The sequence below is a fragment of the Diabrotica virgifera genome, chromosome 10, assembly GCF_917563875.1.
Source record: "Diabrotica virgifera virgifera chromosome 10, PGI_DIABVI_V3a".
In the NCBI taxonomy this organism is placed as follows: domain Eukaryota; kingdom Metazoa; phylum Arthropoda; class Insecta; order Coleoptera; family Chrysomelidae; genus Diabrotica; species Diabrotica virgifera.
This window is the reverse complement of record NC_065452.1, coordinates 53,009,243-53,031,793: the sequence shown is the minus strand read 5'-3', so window position 1 is coordinate 53,031,793 and position 22,551 is coordinate 53,009,243. Positions and strand designations below refer to the sequence as shown.

The following is a 22,551-nucleotide window of genomic DNA, read 5'->3' as shown; positions in this document are numbered from 1 at the left end:
TTACTTGCACAATGTCAAATACTTAATACTAAGATAATTAAGATTAACCTTTTATCTACATTGCCGATAATTTTATGCCGAAATTATAGCAACAGAAGATGAAACGTTTAATTTTTATATTATTTAAATTTCTTTGTTCTAATATGTTATTATTAGACCATAGCGACCGATTTCGAATACTTAACTTTGCTGTGTCTTCGGACAGATTACTTAAATGCTAAAATTACAAATTTCAACTATTCTAACATTTAACTAACCTCTCTGGAGACCTGAAGATGAACAGCAAAGTTATGTGTTCGAAACCGTTCGTCAAAGGTACAATATACTGACTGTGAGTATCGAAGTCTAACATTTATTTCTTTAACCTTGTTAAATAGACTCACATAATGCAACCGATTCATCAGATTTACTAAACTTAAAATTTGTATTAAATTGTGTTACAATTGCAAATCAGTTAATTCAATCTCATATAATATGTCATATACTGGGTGATCATTTGTTTTCAAAGTGTAAATAAAACAAGTAGTTGTTTTGTAGTTAAGTATTTGGAAAAGATGTTTAAAACTGTTCATTTAAGAGACACTGTAAATACCAAATTATTTTAGAGCACTTAGGCAAAGGTGCATATAAAGTACTTTGGCATCTACTATAATCAAAAAGTTTGCCGGAATGACAAAACAGTTGTAGAATCAGTTTTTAGCTTCGCAGATGTCCACACTACGATATGTCTCCTATTATCCGTTTTCCCCATAATAACGTAGAGAAGTGAGCCGTAGACACTGAAACATCGTGAACCAACAAAATTATAAGATGATAAAAAAGAAGATCTTTGGCTCTTGTAGAGATGAGATAGAAGAGTGGAGACGAAGATATATATCTAAACACTCTAAGGGCGATGCCACATTATGCGTTTTGACCGGATGCGTTTCCACCGCATCCAGTCAAAACGCATAGTGTGACAGGTCGGTCCGGTTGCGTTGGAAACGGATGCGTTTTGAGACATCGGTACGCGCTTACAACTGCACGAGACTAAACGCATAGTGTGACAGGTCGGTCCGGTAGCGTTGGAAACGGATGCGTCTCCACCGCATCCGATCAAAACGCATAATGTGGCATCGCCCTATGGAGACGAAAACGTAGTACGACACATCAAGACAAATGGTATAAGATGGGCAGGACATATACTGAGATTGACCGATGAAAAACTACTAAATACAACCTTCTGGGAAATGACCGATGGCAGAAGATCAGCGGGTCGCGAAAGAAAGTAATTGAATGGTGCAGTAACGAGTGATCTGCGTAAGATGGGATGCAAAAATGGGACTTTGCAGCACAACGCCGGCAAGAGTGGAGGAGTATAGTAAACGCGGCCAATAATCAATTACGAGTTGTAAAGACAAAAAAGAAGAAAACGTTGCAGATAATACCTTCGGCAGTTATTACAATAAAAAATGATTCGTGATTAGTTATATTTCGATGACGTCAGTTGAAAGGATTGCCAGACTAAAATGGAGATGGGCAGGACACATAGGCAGAATGACAGATGTACGATGGACAAAGAGGTTAGTGGAATGGAGACCAAGAGAAGACAAGAGAAGCGTCGGTCGACCACCTACAAGCTGGACCGACGATTTAAGAAAAATAAATAAAAACTGGATGAGAGCGGCGCCGGCGCAGGATAGACAGGGTTGGAAGGAAACAAGGGGAGGAGGTCTATGTTCAGCAGTGGACTTTTGAGGCTGGATGATGATGATGATGATTAGTTATATTATTTTGATTTATGTTAATTATCTTATAAATCTATAAATTTTATAGACTTTAATGATGTTTTTGTGTGTTATAGGTTGCATAATTAAGAGGAACGAACTCTGAATTAAATATATATTCTGAAATTATTTATAACATTTGATAAGACAGGATAAATGTAGCAACAGCTTAAATAAAATGTTTTATCTTACATTAAAGTTTTCATTATGCAAAAAAATCATATGTATATACCTATATAATATAATACTCGTATTTTACAGGTAATTTTTTTATGCATAATAAGCTAAACATTTTTCTGGAATTAAAAACGTAATAAATGATTAGGGACCTGTAACTAACAATTCAATCATGCATAATCATGCTCAATACAACTTACACGTTCCGTGTAAAGGTAGGAATAAATGGAAAGGATGAATGGACGGGAAATTAATACAGCAATCGACTACAGTTCAACAGAAAATTCAGGGCCCCCGCTACCATATGTGCAAAGTGTGCAATGCACACGGGCGCCATTCTTAGGGGCGCCAAAACCCGGGGTCAAAAATTGCAAAAAAAACAAACAAACAAAAAAACAAAATTATCCAGTTACTGCCGATTCCCATTTGCGAGAACATGTCAGAAGTTAGGCATTTTAATTTATTTTGTTATGATTTTATTCTGTTTGTTTCATATTGATATTTTAGTCTACAAATTAATAATAGTCCATTTACTCACGGTTTTTGCTGTTCATTTTAAAGAACCGCTTATATTGACATGAAATTTGTCATACACATAGATAACAAGTCTAGTAAAGAAGTGATATTGTGCCGATGTGTGCTTTTGCCCTGGTGGTAAAAGGGGTATTCTCAGGAGAATGCGCCCGAGAATACCTGGAGGTATTCTTGGCGATGAAAAAACATACGTTCAAAATAAGTCCGGAATTGGATAAACTGACTAATTCTAAGCAATTTTGTTCTATAGAGATTTAGTAAATACTTTTAGAAATATTTGCGAGTGAATATGTCCATTTTTCAACAAAAAACCCCGTTTTTAGAAGGTTTTTCGTAAATAACTCAAAAACTAATTATTTTAGCGAAAAAATACTCTTAGCAAAAATATAGCTTACAAAAAAGTGAAAAAAATTATTTATATATGAAGTCTGCAAACCCAGAGGAAGCAGAGTTGTAGCTATTGAAAAGTAGGTTCTTATTCGTCAAATTCTAAATCGAATATTTCAACGTGAAATAACCAAAGAATTAAGCACTTTTCGGGAAAAACTCATTACAACTTCTTTAAAGTGTTTAAAAAATTGTCTAGCCACAAGAACAAGCAGCAAGCATACTTTTTTTGGAAAAAAAAATCGGAACTTAAAAAAACTAAAAAAGAAACAAAAATATAGGTTCTTTTAACACATTTCTTGCGGATGTCTGATCCTAAGACTTATACTCTGAACGGACAAAAAAAGCACATATTAAAAATGTGTATAATCAATGGCATACATGCGCACCGTCCGCCTAGTGATGAAGACTCCCATGTATGCCATCCACACGGAACGAGAAACACTTTAAAAAAAGTTATAATGAGTTTTCCCTCATAAGTGCTCGATTTTTTGGTTATTTGACGTTGAAATATTTGATTTGGAATTTGACGAATAAGAACATCCTTTTCATTAGCTACAACTCTGTTTCTACTGGATCTGCAGTCCTCATATATAGGTACTTACACCATTTTTTCACTTCTTTAAAAGCTATATTTTTTTTTTGATAAAATACTTACTTTTTGATTTATTTGCGAAAATCCGTCTAAAAACGAGATTTTTTTTGTTGAAAAATGAACATATTTACTCGCAAATAACTTGAAAAGTATTGACTTAGTGAAAAACTGTATAGCACAAAAGTTGTTTAGTCATTTTATCCAATTACGGACTTTTTTGAGCGTATGTTTTTTCACCCACGAGAAGGGGTGAAACTCACATTCAGAGCAAAAGCAGACATCGGCACAATATCACTTTATTCTTTAACATGTTAGCTATGTGTATGCCAAACGTTATGTCAATCCAACCGGTTCTTTAAAATTCGGAGGTTTTACAATATTTTACCTTGGGGAATGGACTATAAATATGACTTCTACAGTTCAGTTTTTTGGTTTTTTTCAAGCACCTACTTACCTTAAAAAAATAAAAAATATGATCCAAAATGCCTTAAGGGGCGCCAAAATCCTTTTTTGCACACAGGCGCCAGTAACCCTTACGGGGGCCCTGAGAAAATTATAGTTAGTGCCAAAACCAAATTGCCAATTATATTTGTATTGTACAAAACTAATTATTTTTATTCTTCATATTCTATAATAATTTACAAGATGGATTCTCAACTAGAGTACTATTTCCTTAAATAATTTTTCCAGCAATATCTTTTGAACCAAAACATGTAAAGTGTGTAGTATAATTTTAAAATTTTAATGTTTTTGGTGTGTTTTAACTAGACTGAGCCGACTGATTCTTTCTCCTTTCTGTTTGGTAAGTTTTTAGACTTTAGACTGAGGTGGGCGTTGTCTCTTCTAAATTTTTCACTTGTTTTAATCAAGAAACGTATTGTATATTTGTTCTTACTTATTGTTGTTGATGATGTCTCGTGTTGGGCGGAAACGCGTCCTACATGTTTTAAATTTGTAATATTTTTGAAGTTATACTTCTTTAGGCGCGATTGAGGGTGAAATTTTATTAATCTGCGCGCATGCGCACACAGACAGTATGGAGTTCTTTACTAAATGTTTTAATTTATGTATGTATCAGTCCAGAAAAGGTGTGGAAGTAATATGTTAGTGTTTTTAAATATATTTTTCTACAAACGTGTTAAAAATGCAATTTATAGCACTCCATAGGAGCATAAAAAATTCTACTTTAAAGCACCAGTGCTTTAAAATTTTTAAGGCACTGCAGTTAAAAGTGAATTGTCAAATTGTGAAACGTCAAAATATTTATATTTCATTTATTAACATTAATATTAATAATACAACTTGCGCAATTTGAAAAAGGTGGTTTAAAAGGTTTTTTAAAATTTAATTTAAACTGAATTATTGCATTTTTAACACGTTTGTAGAAAAAAACTATTAAAATTTGTTAGAATATACAAAAATAAAAGTAGATTCTGATGTTATTCTATAGTTGTTATGATTTGCGTATTGACAGTATAGGCAGTTTTGATGTAATTTCAAGAAAAATATAAAAATAGAATGTCAGTCAAGTTCAAGTAAAAGTTTTTGTAGGTATTGTCCTGTAATTGAGAATGAATAAATTATAATGGTTGATATATAAGACGTTTGTAGAAAAAATATTGTATGATATACGTGTTAAAAAGTACATTTTTAAGGCACTCATGTGAATTGCAGAATGAGCGAAGCGAATCTTTCACACGAAACTTTCACATACGTGCCTTAAAATTGTACTTTTAACATTTATATCATAAATAACTATTATAATTTTTGTGTATTTGAACTTGTCTACCTCGAGAATAAGATAATAAGTAATATTTAAAGTATTTTATAATCAACTTTGTCTGTTTGTTACTATGTTTGAGAAATCTTGTAGCCCGGATAAAGAAAAGGGTATAGCTCAGTGGTAGAGCGTTGGACTGGAGATCAAGAGGTCCCTGGTTCGAATCCTGGTGTTTTCTAATCTTTTTTTAAATTTTTGGTATTGTTTTAATAAAATTTTTTGGAAAGTAGTAAGTAAAATTAATTTAATCTTTAAATAAAATACAAATAAACTGTCCGAAAGTATATTTATTTCATTGAAATCATATTTAGAAGTATAACTCCTTACGTGCGTACAAAGCACACACACATTCTTTTTTTTAATAAATTGATTTGTGGTTCATCTTGGAGAAAGTGTATTATTACATCTAGACCACATTTTGCACGACTTCGTTAGTGCCATAACCCTAAAAAATGGAAAATCGTTTTTTTGTCGTTATTAGCTTTTCCAATTTTGGCGCTTACCGCATTAGCAAGCCCGCCACAAACCATTTTGCGTCACGCTGTGGTCGAAAGTGGATGTGTGGTAAGTACCGTCCATTTTTCAATATTGCCCTAGTATGTGATAATGCATTTGTTTGTCAAGAAAAATTACTCAAGAAAACCTGTTAGTGCCATAACCTGTGATAAGGCGAGTTGATATGCCCTAATACTAGAATTTTGAGTATGTGTGCCTTAGCAATAGCGCCTTATCATATTTTAAGGGTGAAATTTAGGTTAAAGCAACGCCAATAACTAAAAATTAATAAGAATTAAATAGCTACATACTGTTAAGATATGTAAAATTTGAATTAATATGGTTTCGATCTTAATATTTTAGAAAAGTTAAAACATATAATAAAAATATACCAAAATTCATTTCGAAGAAATGAAAGTCAATTATCTTTGGATGGCCGTAGGTAAACAAAATTTAAATAGGGATTAAGTATTTTCTTTGTACAGTTAGTATGATAAGAAAGTGGTTATGTGTTTGGACAATGAGACCGGGTTTCCCAAATGGACTTTTGCGGCGAGGGAACAATTGTATTTAGAAATTTAAATGAATGTAATCTTTGTTTAGATATTAAGAAAGGAAAAAAAAACCGATTGGCATGTAATTAGTTTTAGGAAATTTCTAATGGTAGGGAAAATTGGTGTTTGTTATCTGAAAGGTAGATGGGGATAAAATTGAGGAACTCGGATTGGTGAAGAAGGAAAAAGGAGGGGCTAGGTATGAAGAATGGGAGTTTAGCGAAATGTTAGAGGGTGGAAGAAGAGTCAGTTGTTAAATGATCGTTAAGTCGACTAGTGGTGATCTCTAAGAGTCTCCTGAAGTAGTAAGGCAGATAAGTGAATAGTTGTGAGTTTGTTGAAATAAGTGTCCTGACGGAAGCTCATCACGTAAAGCATTGTAAGTTATATTGTTCTACTTATATTCCAAGAGTCACCGTTGCATGCCGGAACGAGAAATAGATTCAGTTTATCGAGAGGAGAAAAGGCTAGCATTGTTTTTTGAAAGATACGTGCATCTGTAGGGGGTCATTAATGACAATAGGCTTGCAATAATTTGTTGCGAGATTGCTGACTACATAGGGGGCTGCTAAGAGTAAATTGTAGGCGACCAGAGACAAGAATTTGGACAACTCATCATCCGAGAGACAGTTTTATTTTTTTTGTAGAATTATTCATAACGCAAATTTCAATAAGTACTTTAGATAGTGGTAGGGTTATTTCAATAATCAGAATAGGAGATATTATTTTTAGAGGATATTTTGAGGGTGAATTTATTTCAATAGATGCTTTTGTACCATATATGTGTTTTATTCCGTTAATCTTTGACCTTATTTATCATATGTAAAGCAAAGGAGATATTGAAGCACGAGAATATAAAACCCTGAGATTAGAGCATTAAATAGTGTGATTAAATCATAAGTGCATCATTAAAATTAAATTTAATTAATTAGTTAATTATCTAATCAATTGCTTTGAGCACACCGATCTTTGAATATCACAATAACTGGAGCCCAGAACGTGGTGGCTTAAAAATATCGCAGCTTTGCATTTGATGGTAGGGAAAGAGATAAGGAATAACTACAGGTGATCCAGAGATAATTTGACAATTTTTCCAGGTGTAAAAATAATTTTGATTTATGGATTGATCGTAGGTATTTGATATTTACTGCCATTGAATTATTTGATTTTTTTTTTACCAATCGTACATTTGATATTTATTTTGAAATTTACTGATTGCATATTTGATATTTGTGGAGAAAATTTATTAAATTTGGGGAGAAATATTTGTCGTGTTCTGCAACTTATAGAGTGTTGTAAAATTTCACATTTGGCGGGGACAAAGAAAACAGTAACGAAAAGAAACAACATGTCGACCACAAGGAGGCAAAGCAAAATGCAAGAAAACAGAGAAGAGGAAAAAATTGTTGAAGAAGGATTGGATAATGAAGGAGATACAACGATTATGGAGAGAAAAGAACAGGAATTAACAGGAATAGAGAAACTATTGCAACTGATGCAACTCCAGTCACAACAAATGGATAGAAATCAACAGGAAACAAAAAGGACAATGCAAGAAAATCAACAGGAATCAAAACGAGCCATGGAAGAAACACAAAGAGAAGTATCACAGAGAATAGAACAGAAATTGGAAGAGAATGATGGCAAATTGGAAAAGCGTTTGGAAAAATATGAAAATGAAATGAAAGCCTGTTTAGAAAAAGTTAGAGAAGAAACAGAAAGGAAACTGGAGATGCAACGAGAAGAAATAGAAACTAAAATGAAGGATATTAAGAATGTGCAGAAGATGGAATTAGAACAGTTAGAAAGCAAATTTGAAAATGCAATACAAGAAGACAGGCGAGAAATAGAAGAAAAATTTAAGCAAAACGAAAAACAAATTGCCGAACTCAAGAATCAACAGAATTGTGGAGAAAGAAGGGAAATGATTATCCATGGTACAAGCGACGCGAAAATACAATTTGGCGGGGATATTAGAAAAACACACCCAGTACCATTTGTTAAAAATTTGAGAACCAAATTGCAACATATTAGATATTTTGACGACTGCAAAGAAACAATTAGAAACCATCTGAAAGAAGGAGCAGCGTTATGGTATGAAAGTAAAGAAGATGAGTTTGAAAATTGGACAGATTTCGAAAATAAATTTCTCAACTATTTCTGGGGGAAAGTTAAACAGAGGGAAATCAACCAAGAGCTACAGAATGGAAGATATCACGAGAAAATGGGAATATCGGAGGAAAGATATGCTTTGCAGATATATAACAATTTCAAATATCTAGACTACAAATACTCTACCGAACAACTGGTAGAAATGATAAGCAGACATTTCGAAGAAACGCTGGAGGACCACGTGATTTTGAGAAACTATCAAGATATTGATAGTTTGTGCCAATTCCTTCAAGTAAGGGAAGCAAAACGAAGAGAAATGCGAAACAGAAGACAACATGAACAATATAATGGACCGGCAAGAAGGTATCAATCAAATTATGACCAGAGAAACCGACATGCCCAATCAACAAACGAAGATAGGCCGAGAGAATACCAAAATTACAATAGACAACAAAATTATGATAACAGGAATCACGCAAAAAATAGAACATATGAAAATCACAACAGAAACAGAGATGCACAAAATCCTCCGACTAGGAATACGAACGAACAAAGGGACGGTAGAAACAATCAGAATTTCCAACGACAAAATAGAAGGGAGATGAATCATGTAACAATAGAAAACGAGGAAGAAGATATATGCAATGAATCCAGACAGGATTTTCAATAAAGCATCCACTGAACAAACATAAACAACTCTCCGGTATATTTTGTCATCCGAGAGAGTTTATACAGTTGGCGGGAAATGAAAGACAAAGTTCTAATTCCAATTTAATATTCTTAGATGCATTTATAAAACATAAAGCGATTAAAATTTTGATTGATTCTGGATCGGAGATATCGTTAATCAATAAGAAACTAGTAAAAGAATTAAATTTGGACAGATTTGTGTATAAAATTCCTAGGGTTGCTTTAGTGGGTGCAAACAACAAAAAATTGACGACAGTAAATGAAGGTTTGGGAGTGCGGATCAGAGTGGGAGACAAATACTATATTATGCAATGTGTGGTGATCGAAGATTTAAACCATGATATGATAGCGGGAATTGATGAATTGAGTGAAAAACATATCACCATAAATTTTTCGGAGAATAAACTGGAAATCAGAGCAGAACCAGACAACATAGAAGAAGAAACGGAAATAGAGAGGAAAATAATTGTTGAAAAGATAAATGAACAGGAAAAACATAAAGAAATCAATATGACTGTAGAGGAAAAACCGAAAGTACAAGAAAAAAATCAACCAAAAAAAAAAGAAGGAAGAAAAAGAAGAAGAGTTCAAAAAGAAAGAAGGAAAACACGGTGGATACAAGAGAAAGACAGGAAATCGAAGATACGGAAGAATTGTCGGCAATCGACGATAAAACAGAAAGGAAGCAGGAAGAAAAGGAAGTTCTCATAAGAGAAATGAAAGCAGTAGAAACATGGTGCTCGGGATACCAAATGGAAATTGAAGATAAAAAAAAACAGAAGAAGAAATAAAGGATGAGGACAGAGAAGAAATGGCAATAATGGACGAGAATCCAGAATTTTATGAAGAAATATTATGGACAGTGAACACATGCGAACAAAATGAGGATGAAAGAAAATTAAAATGTGGAGAAAATATGGAAAAGGAAGTAGAGAAGATTCTAGAAAGTTATGGAGATTTGATTAATGAAGAAAGCCGAGTGGCTAAAAATTATGAACATTCTTTTAAAGTTAAAAACTTAGAAAATTTTAAATCCAAGACATATCCAATCCCGTATAAATACAGGCAAAGCGTCGGACAGGAAATTGAAAAAATGATCAAAGACAAGGTGATAGAAAGATGTGACTCTCCATATATCAACCCGATAGTATGCGTTAAAAAATCGAGTGGTGATTTGCGATTATGTTTAGATGCAAGAAACATTAATTCACACACAATCGCGCAATACGAAGCGCCTTTGAACATCGAAGCCATATTTGGACGAATCACAGGGTCACACATTTTTTCCAAAATCGATTTGAAACATAGTTTTTGGTTAATACCTTTGGCAGAGAAATGTCGAAATTATACCGCTTTTTCGATCGACGGAGTGGTATACCGATTTAGGGTGGTACCATTTGGCCTACAGAGTGCATGCGCTGCTTTGGTTCGCGCATTGAACACAATCTTAAATAGGCATGAAGAATTTGTTGTACATTACATAGATGATTTATTAATTTTCTCACCAGATATAACAAGCCATCTACGACATATTCACACTGTGCTAGAAGAACTGGATCAAGCGGGATTGAAATTAAATATTCAAAAGTGTCAGTTTTTCCAAAAGGAAATACTGTATTTAGGATTCAAATTAGACACAAAAGGGATTAGTCTTGCAGAAGATAGAATCGAAATTATAAATAACTACGCTAGGCCAACCAATTTAAAAACATTGCGGGGATTTTTGGGAATGGTAAACTATTTCAAAAAACTAATACCAGACATCAGCACAAAAGAAATACCGTTGATAGCATTACTTAAGAAAAATGTTAGGTGGAAATGGGGAACGGAACAAGAAATGGCTTTCAAAAATTTAAAAGGAGCTTTCTCCACAGCTGTAAGAGTACACCACCCAAGATATGATCAACCTTTCATTCTCCGGACCGATGCTTCCATAACAAAATTCGCAGGGGTGTTATCCCAGATCCAAGACGATGTAGAGGTGCCAATCTGTTTTGTCTCCCGTGTAACCAAAACATATGAGAGAAAGTACAGCGTCACTGAATTAGAGTTCGCCAGTGTGTTATTTTGTGTAAATAAATTACGGTTTTACCTACTAGGGGCAAAATTCACCGTTGAAACAGACCATGCAGCTTTGGTACATATAATGAAAAATAGGCTGGTAAATAATAGAATTCATAGGGGCATTCTTTTACTTCAAGAGTATGATTTTGAATTTAAATATATCAAAGGAACTGACAATATCTTGGCTGATGCGTTGACGAGAGATGAACAATTCTGCAAAGAGGACCACAAAACTCTCCACGTTGGCATGAACATAATGAGAGAAGAAGCAGGCTTATTTTCTTTGGCTCAGATCAGGGAAAATCAGGAACAACTGGATGAAAGAGAAAAGCAAAGGGCCGAACAAGAAGATAACTTATATTTTAAGAGGGTCGATGGTAAAGAACTATATGTAATCACGGAACAGATGGCAAAAGAAGTTTTAGCAAAATTACACTGTGACAACGGACACATTGGAAGCAGGAAGGTGTGGCTTATGTTCAGGGAGAACTACATTTGTCGACAGGACTATACAATAGCCAAAGAGATGACTCGAAATTGCGAGACATGCCAAAAGTGTAAAAGTAAGAATTTCAAAAACGAAAACATCACAAAAAACGTCATAGCTCGGAAGAAACTGGATATTGTCGCCATTGATATGTTGAGCGATTTAATAACGACAACACAGAGGAATAAACACATATTAGTTATGGTGGATGTTTTCTCAAAGTATTTAAAACTGTACCCATGTAGAACCACGAAAGGAGCTGAAATACTTCGGAAGATAGACGATTTTATCGAAACAGTGGGAAGACCAGACAATATTTTGTTGGACAATGCGACATACTTTAGGAATGACCGTTTTAAAGGGGAATTAAGAGAGAGAGGCATAAATACAAAATTTGTAAGCATCCGACATCCACAGAGCAACCCATCAGAGCGTTTTATACAAGAAGTCACAAAATTTCTAAGAATTGCTGCGGAAGAACATCATCGACATTGGGACAGAAAAGTGTTTGAAATAGAGACGTATTTGAACTGTGCACCAAATACGGTTACCAAGGAGACGCCTTTATATGTAATGAAAGGAACAATGCCTACGAGACCGTGGGAAGACACCGCCCCCAGACAATACGAAGAAGTGATCGAGGTGGTTCAACGAAGATTGAGACGAAGTGGAGAGAAATATCTCCAAAGGCAAGAGAGGACCCGAAGAAGAAGGCCGGTTACATTCCAGAAAGGGGATAAAGTTTTAGTGAGGGCACTGAGGGTGTCCAATTTACAAAATGGTATTTGCGCTAAATTGATGCCGGTATTTGAAGGTCCATATAGGGTCAATACGGAAAATGGGGTAAATAGTTATGAATTAGCGCATATAGAGACAGGCAAGATACGGGGTATTTTTAACATTCACGACATTTATAAGTATCATGAGTAGAGTTTGGTAACATAATGGAATAATTTGATCCTAAAAAAAACTTGTGTCATTTAAATAAATAACAGAATTTTTTTGGCAAATCAAATGGCGGGGAGTTGTTAAGATATGTAAAATTTGAATTAATATGGTTTCGATCTTAATATTTTAGAAAAGTTAAAACATATAATAAAAATATACCAAAATTCATTTCGAAGAAATGAAAGTCAATTATCTTTGGATGGCCGTAGGTAAACAAAATTTAAATAGGGATTAAGTATTTTCTTTGTACAGTTAGTATGATAAGAAAGTGGTTATGTGTTTGGACAATGAGACCGGGTTTCCCAAATGGACTTTTGCGGCGAGGGAACAATTGTATTTAGAAATTTAAATGAATGTAATCTTTGTTTAGATATTAAGAAAGGAAAAAAAAAACCGATTGGCATGTAATTAGTTTTAGGAAATTTCTAATGGTAGGGAAAATTGGTGTTTGTTATCTGAAAGGTAGATGGGGATAAAATTGAGGAACTCGGATTGGTGAAGAAGGAAAAAGGAGGGGCTAGGTATGAAGAATGGGAGTTTAGCGAAATGTTAGAGGGTGGAAGAAGAGTCAGTTGTTAAATGATCGTTAAGTCGACTAGTGGTGATCTCTAAGAGTCTCCTGAAGTAGTAAGGCAGATAAGTGAATAGTTGTGAGTTTGTTGAAATAAGTGTCCTGACGGAAGCTCATCACGTAAAGCATTGTAAGTTATATTGTTCTACTTATATTCCAAGAGTCACCGTTGCATGCCGGAACGAGAAATAGATTCAGTTTATCGAGAGGAGAAAAGGCTAGCATTGTTTTTTGAAAGATACGTGCATCTGTAGGGGGTCATTAATGACAATAGGCTTGCAATAATTTGTTGCGAGATTGCTGACTACATAGGGGGCTGCTAAGAGTAAATTGTAGGCGACCAGAGACAAGAATTTGGACAACTCATCATCCGAGAGACAGTTTTATTTTTTTTGTAGAATTATTCATAACGCAAATTTCAATAAGTACTTTAGATAGTGGTAGGGTTATTTCAATAATCAGAATAGGAGATATTATTTTTAGAGGATATTTTGAGGGTGAATTTATTTCAATAGATGCTTTTGTACCATATATGTGTTTTATTCCGTTAATCTTTGACCTTATTTATCATATGTAAAGCAAAGGAGATATTGAAGCACGAGAATATAAAACCCTGAGATTAGAGCATTAAATAGTGTGATTAAATCATAAGTGCATCATTAAAATTAAATTTAATTAATTAGTTAATTATCTAATCAATTGCTTTGAGCACACCGATCTTTGAATATCACAATAATACATAATCAACATCAACATGAGTGCAGAATTTGGTTAAAGTAGATAAGGAACCTTGTTTTTGCTCTCCTGAAAAGTTTGCGATCTCCTGGGGTTATGGCACCAACGGGGTGCGATTGCGTGCTTCTGGATTAGATTGATGAGATTATATTATACAGGGTGTCCAGAAACTCTACCGACAAACGAATACATGAGATTCCTCAGATAATTTTAAGACAATTTAGCCCAATTCACTTAGTCCGAAAATGCTTCCTAAGGGAGCTAGAGCTCTTTGAAGATGGCGTCTTGTAATTAATTTTTCTTACATACCTCCAGAACGCTTCTATTTAGAAAAACGAAAATTGGTACGCTTACTTATCTTCCAGAGATAAATCGATTCCATCCATTGCGAATTTCTAGTACCGGTCATAGGCGTCCGTTTTGGGTAGGACAACGATAATTTTGCCACATAACTTTTTTGTCCTTAACTTTTAAGTATTTTTGACTATGGATTATTAAAGTGTGAAGTAGTCTAGTACTAAAAGGTACTGTTGCTTTCAGTCGATAGGATACACCGTTTTTTAGAAAAATCGATTTGAATATTTTTCGTTTGTTGAATTTAAAAAAAAATAAAAAAAACTATTTAGAAAAACGAAAACTGGCACGTTTATTTATATTCCAGAGATGAATCGATTTCATTAATTTCGAATTTATTGTAGCGGTCATATCCGCCCGTTTTGGGTAGGTGAAAGGTTATTTTATCGCATAACTAATTTGTCTTTAATTTTTAAGCATTTTTCACACTATATTGTTAAATTATGAGGTATTCTAGTACTAAAAGTTACTCTTGCTTCAAGTTGGTAAAATACACCGTTTTTTAAATTTTTTTCAATTTTTTTTTAATTTCCAAAACGAAAAATTTTCAAATCGATTTTTATAGAAAACAGTGTATCCTACCGATTTAAAGCAAGAGTACCCTTTAGTGCTAGAATACCTTATAATTTAATAATCCAGAGTCAAAAATGCTTTAAAGTTAAAGACAAAAAAGTTATGCGATAAAATAACCGTGGCCCTATCCAAAAAGGATGCCTATGACCGGTACTAGAAATTCCCAATAGACGGAGCTGATTTACCTCTGGAAGATAAATATGTTTGCTAATTTTCGTTTTTCTTACTAGAAGCGTTCTGGGGCTATTTAAGAAAAACTAATTACAAGATGCCATCTTCAAAGAGCTCTAGCTCCCTTAGAAAGCATTTTTGACTAGGTGAATTGAGTTAAATTCTCTTAAAATTATCTGAGGAATCTCCTGTATTCGTCTGTTGGTAGAGTTTCTGGACACCCTGTATAATATACTGAATGATAGTGATGGCAAGTAAGTAGATACAGGGTGAGTCATAAGTATATGGTCATTTTTTTACTAAAAGCTAAGAAGGAAGGATTAAAGGATTATTGCTAAACTCGATTATTTGTAAAACATGTTAATTAGAAAGTTATGAAAAATATATTTTTGTTTATAAAGCAACAATTTTCATAGTTAAATACTGGCCTTAAAATTGCGTTGATTTTGTCAAATGTTCAAGATAACTTTATAATAATTTTAACTAACATTATTCTTCCTCCAGCGCTAGAATCCTGTGTGGATTTTGGCTTATTCAACAATTGCATTCTCTGCTGCCATTGGCGACGTTTCTATAATTCCGAAGTGCAAAGTTTATGCGGATTCTGAAGCCACTCTACTGCTTCCGGACCGCCCCAAAAATCTTCTCCTGGACACTTTCCTCCCAAAACTTTTCAGGGCATCTTCGTCTTTCTTCAACATGGCCCATATTAACCATAGCTCACAATGACTCTTATGGATCTTGTCTCTTACAAAAGTATTATTTTGCACAATTGCATCTTTGAATTCTGCTTTTGTATTTTAGAAATTAGCAGTTTTTATTGGCGTAGTATACTCAGTTTCCTTTGTTTATTCGGTTATTTTCTTGGCTAATATTAATTAATATAAACTTTAAAAATTTTAACTGTGTTTGAACTATTTGAAATATCATTGGTCTTCAAAAATGTTGATGGGCCCTTATATTTGCCAATTGAAAATTGAAATAAATTCATAAATTAATAAATATAATTTTATATTGAGTCCAGTCCTAGTATTGAGTCCAAGATTTTTCCAAAAGTACAGAAAATAAATATAAGGCATGTGGTATTTTTGAAACGGTAATTTAATGACCTTCAAAACGAGGTATCACTCAACCCCCTTTCTATTAAAGATTTTGGGGGTTGTGTCCGCCCTCGCTATAGGGTTGATGTAATTTAGTTGAAAACTGGTCTACAAAATGTCCCCCTCACAAATAAATTTGACGTGTTTTTGCATATTTTTAGATTTTCTATAGGGACCAAATTATAGGGAGTGGCAACTTTTCAAATTGACACACTGTATAATGAACACCTTTTTTAAGAAGAAGCAGAATAGGAAATGGACGTGGGTTAGTCCATACGGAAAACTAAGATCAAGAAAGAAATATATAAACTGAAAAACAAAAACGGAAGGACAAGAACAGATAAATAAAACATTCTGAAAATATCTAGAGTTTTATAAAGACCTCTATACCAGTCACACCACAAGATAATTTCCCGATACGAGTAAGCACTCTCATAAATCAAGGATCTGAAGTACTTTTAACTAACAAGTAAGCGTAGTTTTAAAGGAAACGAAGAACAATTTAAATATGTTTAGGTTAGGTTAGGTCTTTTTCATCTTTACTCAGATTTGAGTACCTGAAACTGTCTTTCGGTCCTTTTCCTAGACTCTAGACGAAAAGAAGGTAAATACGTGGCCAAAATGTCCTTTATTTGCTTTCTTCTATATTCGCCGTCTCTTGTGCTTATATATATATATATATATATATATATATATATATATATATATATATATATATATATATATATATATATATATATATATATAGGGTGAGGCAGATAAAGGGCCTATTAGAAATATCTCGAGAACTAAAGGCAACTGAATTATGAAAATTGGAATAAGGGGGTTTTGAAGACTGATCTATTCAACGAAAATATTTTCATCGATTTGGTACTTCCGGTTATACCGGAAGTTGCTTATAACTTCGTTTTTTTAAATGGGACACCCTATATATTTTTACATTTTTGGGTTCTCCTCGATTTCGTCTTTCTTAAAATATAAGGTTTTGTAACATTATACAGGGTAGGTTAAAAGATAATTACGTTTTCTTATTAATTTCGTAGCAACATTCACACCCTGTAGGATTGTAGTAGTTTGACATAATAAACTCTATGTTCAAATGATTTTTAATATAGTGTTGTACTATTGTTAACAAATAGCTGAATTTTTAATTTTAATATACAGGGTAGGTCGAAACTCGGAATGAGTATTTTCTGAGTTTTCTTAAATGGAACACCCTATATTTTAGTATTGTAATGAAATGATATTTCATGGTACTTTTTTACTTCTTAAGCATTCCCTATACCTAACTGCTTTAATTTGTGCTTAATTTTAAATCGCACCAAAAATCTTAACTTCGATGGTATTTTGATACCTCAACCATTATTGGCAATTTTAAGCATCAGTATAAATTAATATGTATTTATTTCCAAAAAATTATTTGTGATTGAATATTTTCACGGCCAACCTAATACAATTTCACCTATTTTGTGTTGCAATTAATGTTTGGCTTGAATCACCAATAACTCACAAATTAAAGCAGTTAGGTATAGGGAATGCTTAAGAAATTAAAAAGTACCATAAAATAACATTTCATTACAATACTAAAATACAGGGTGTTCCATTTAAGAAAACTCAGAACATACTCATTCCGAGTTTCGACCAACCCTGTATACTAAAATGAAAAATTTAACTATACCAATAACTCTTAACAATAGTAGACTATATTAAAAATCATTTGAACATTAATAGAGTTTATTATGTCAAAGTACTACAATCCTACAGGGTGTGAATATTGCTACGAAATTAATAAGAAAACGTTATTATCTTTTAACCTACCCTGTATAATATTACAAAACCTTATATTTTAAGAAAGATGAAATCGAGGAGAATTCAAAAATGTAAAAATATATAGGGTATCCCATTTAAAAAAACGAAGTTATAATCAACTTCCGGTATAACCGGAAGTAGCAAAGAGACCAAAATATTTTCATTAAATAGTTTATACCTGAAAGCCCTTGTATTCCAATTTTCATTATTCTCTTAGCTTTAGTTCTCGAGATATTTCTAATAGGCCCTTTATCTGCCTCACCCTGTATTGTAAAAGCCGGAGATACAGGATGTAGCCAGAAAGCAGTTTCTTAACGAAAATTATTGAATTTAAAATATTGTTTATTATTTTTATTTCAATTATTGTAATTGTATAAAAGTAGTAGACTTTGTATCCAGGGCTTTTCGTCTTCCACGTATTACGAGAGATGTCGCTATTTTGCGTCTCAAAAGGTGGAATCATTGCATCGCGATGTTTTTCCTTAAATAGGCAGGGTTGTTGATATTTGTTTCAAAGTTGTGACTGCATAGCTTCACTGAGGATGCATAGATGCTGAAATAGCTATATGGAGATGGTGATCCAGCTCAAAAACAAAAACTGCCTTTATCTTTTTAAATATGTTAGCTTGATATATTATGAGCTCTTCTATTGATTTATTATGAATCTGAGAGTTTCTTACATGTCGTTATAGGCTATCCGTCATTTTAATACAATATGGAAAATAATTTATAGTAGAAACGAAAATCGGTCAGAATGGGCAAAAAAGTGGCGGTATCAATGTTTGGTATAAATGTATAAGAAATTCGAGTTTAAAGATACCTAAGCACTTGCCGGTATTTTAACATCGCAATTAATCATTGTAAATTATTAGTATTTTTGGAACTTTTACAGTAAACACTTGCATTGTAGTACAGTTAAAATAATTAGACGATAAATATTAAACAAGAGAAATTAAACTGTTTTTCTACTTTTAGGGATAAAAAAGCAAGTTCATTATTGCACATCATATTTTGGTTAAAATTACGCTAATGAGATGTTTTAACATTATTTGGTTAAAATGTTTCATTTTGGTTGGTAAAAAAATATATTAATTTGTGTGAGAAGACGTGGTATTCACGCAATGTTGCTAAACTGAATTTTGTTATATTCGGTTTAAATTTTCTAGCCGATTTCCGAGTCTACTATACAATAAGATTCCGCTGATAAACTTCATTTTTTTTTGTTAATGTAGAAAAAAAATAGAAAATAGAAGATTTTCTTTATAGATGTTTTATTCTGAAGTATTTTTAACTGTAGTAATATGCATCTGTCGACTATCTGTTAGCACATTTCCGAGTAATGAAGTAAGTCGTTTGAAACGAGTAATAGCCAATTACACGAGCTTATCTCTGAAAGGCATAAAGTTTGGACCGGTGATATAAAAGAGAAGTTAACTTTAAATGTCACATTTTAAGGTAATTTCATTATGCAATAGAACAAACGAAAGCTTTGCTTAGTTCTGCGAGGAAATAAAAACGAAAATTTTTAGTAAGAGCTTGATTAGATGTTAAGTGAGGGTTATTGCGAATTTTCATTTGACATAGAACTGTGGCCGATTGGATAGCAGAGGCACAGAACAGAAGAAGATGAAAATATCTGGAGGAGGCCTATGTTGATGTTGAATAATGGACAAATCAGGGCTAATTGATGATGAGCATTAGCAGATGACACAGGTATTATCGCATCTCACACAGACTCCCAAAGAGCTTCGCATAACTTATAAGTCCACTTAAATAAAATAGAAAAATGGTTAAAAAAATGGAAACTAAAAGCTAATGAAACAAAATCGACCCACATTACATTTACCATGCGAAGAGAGAGCTGTCCACCAGTATACATATAAACATCAGACAATTAGTACAAGTAGATACATCGAAATACCTGGGCATACATCGTGCCCCCTCACTGGAGACGGACTCGCAGGGGTACTGGTTTATCGCTAGATAGGACAGTTTTCTTCCTGATGTGGGAGACCCTCAACTCCGCCCTAACCCAAACAAACCATATGGGAAGTGGTGAGACCCCGCATCCGGAGATTACCCAGGCTTCGACACCTGGGGGGGGGGGATGCTTGTTAGCCATTCATTGCAGTTGACATGACATCCTCAGGGTAGGGGGTTCGGTGTTTTCTTGGGTTTGCATCGGACTTCTAATCCCACACTGTAACGCATGCGACTTGCTCCGCGAGACGCGCGTACGGTGCCGCTCATATACCGAAGCAAACGCGTATATACATCTCGAGTCATAGATCCCTTGGAACTTGGAACGACAATCCAAGGCGTTGCGCCGCACTCCAGTTCCCGCCACACATGAGAGAAGCCGCAAGGTGACCGAAGATGTGGTGTAACCGTTAGGGGGAGGAGTGGCCGGTACGGCGTTCTAGGGGAGACCGCACACATCCGTCTCTTAAAAAAGACATTCGAACTCAGACAGGGGGACCTTCGGGTAGCCCCCCTGGTGCGGTCGTAACTATGACTCTCTTAAGGTAGATAAAAGACTAACATGGAGAAAACACATCTTCACCAAAAGAAAGCAACTTTCTGAGCAGACATTCAAGACTGTCAACTAAAAATAAATTAGTGCTATACAAAGCCATACTTAAACCCATATGGACCTATGGCATACAGCTATGGGGCTCAGACAGCAACTCTCTTGGAAATCATACAATGTTTTCAAAATAAGGCATCAAGCACTATATTAAAGGCTCAATGGAACGTCCCTAACGCAATAATAGAGAGAGACCTAAAAGTTCCCATCATCAAAGAAGAAATCAGCAAATACAATGAAAAGTATGAAGAAAAACTTAGTGCGCATCCAAATGATTTCGCGAGTGAATTATTAAACACGGAGGGTGTAGTTTGCAGACTGAAGCGTTATAAACCAACTGACTAGAAAAGTTAGAACTACTTTAAGTGTTACTTTATTTTACTAGTAGTACTATCTATACATTAGTTGATAATTTAGAAAGGAAAGTTTTCATTAGAATTCTTACGTACATGTCATAACCTAAGAAATTCATAACTTTAACTGATTGTTCCCAACGGAACAGATTGTTAAATAACATGGAGTAATAAAAAAATATTTGATTATCTCTAGAATGATCTATAGCTTAATGTTTACAAAAAAGATATGTTACAGAATTTAAATACAGTATGCAGCAAAATAAACAGTATTGAAATGAATATTGAAATGTTTATGATTATTTATACAGGGTGTCCAGAAACTCTACCGACAAACGAAAACAGGAGATTCCTCTTATAATTTTAAGACGATTTAACCTAATTCACCTAGTCCGAATATGCTTCCTAAAGGAGCTAGAGCTCTTTGAAGATTGAGTCTTGGAATTAGTTTTTCTTAAATATCTCCAGAACGTTTCTATTTAGAAAAACGAAAACTGGTACGCTTATTTATCTACTAGAGGTACATCGATTCCATCAATAACAAATTTATGGTACCGGTCATAGGCGCTCGTTTTGGGTAGGGCAACGGTTATTTTATCGCATAACTTTTTTGTCTTTAACTTATAAGCATTTTTGATACTGGATTCATAAACTGCGAGGTATTCTAGTACTAAAAGGTACTCTTGCTTTAAGTCAGTAGGATGCACGGTTTTCTAGAAAAATCAATTTGAAATTTTTTCGTTTTTTAATTTTAAAAAAATTTGAAAAAAAAACTTCAAACAAAAACGGTGCATTTCAGCGACTTAAAGCAAGTGTAGCTTTTAGTACTATAAAACCTCATAACTTAATCATCAAGTGTCAAAAATGCTTAAAAATTAAAGACAAAAGTTATGCGAAAAAATAAACGTTGACCTACCCAAAACGGACGCATACGACCGGTGATAGAATTTCGCAATTGAGGAAATCGATTTATCTCTAAAAGATAAATAAACGTACCAGTTTTCGTTTTCCTAAATAGATTTTTTCTGAAAATTTTTTTTCAAATTCGACAAACGAAATGTTTTTAAATCGATTTTTCTAGAAAACGGTGCATTCTATGGACTTAGAGCAAGAGTAACTTTTAGTACTACAATACCTCACAATTTAATAATCCAGTGTAAAAAATGCTTAAGAGTGAAAGACAAAAAAGTTATGTGATAAAATAACCGCTGTCCTACCCAAAACGGACGCCTATGAGCGGTACTAGAAATTCGCAATGAATGAAATCGATGTATCTTTGGAAGATAAATATGCTTACGAGTTTTCGTATTTCTAAATAGAAGCGTTCAAGAGTTTTTTTAAAAAAAACTGTTTATAAAACGCCATCTTTAAAGTGCTCTACCTCCTTTAGGAAGCATTTTCGGACTAGGTGAATTGGGTTAAATTATCTTCAAATTATCGGAGAAATCTTCGGTCTTCGTTTGTCGGGAGAGTTTCTGGACACCCTGTATATCTAGTATACATGATACAGCCTTGCAAACATTATTCACGACGATGCACATTCCCGATAAAACAGATGTTAAAGATGTCCTCTGGCCAGTGGCGGATCTACGGGGACGGAAAATGAACAAATTTCCCCCCTAACAAGTTCCGAAAATTAAGAAAAAAAATTGTTCAAACATAAAAACATATTAGCTGACATGAAACCGAAACCACAGAAAGACAAATTC

General features: G+C 33.8%; 1 protein-coding gene across 6 annotated transcripts in view; it reads right to left on the bottom strand.

Moving 5' to 3' along the window:
- Positions 1-22,551, bottom strand: part of LOC114339556 (glutamate-gated chloride channel) — a 485,597-nt gene that overhangs the window by 112,723 nt on the left and 350,323 nt on the right. The window lies entirely within an intron of this gene.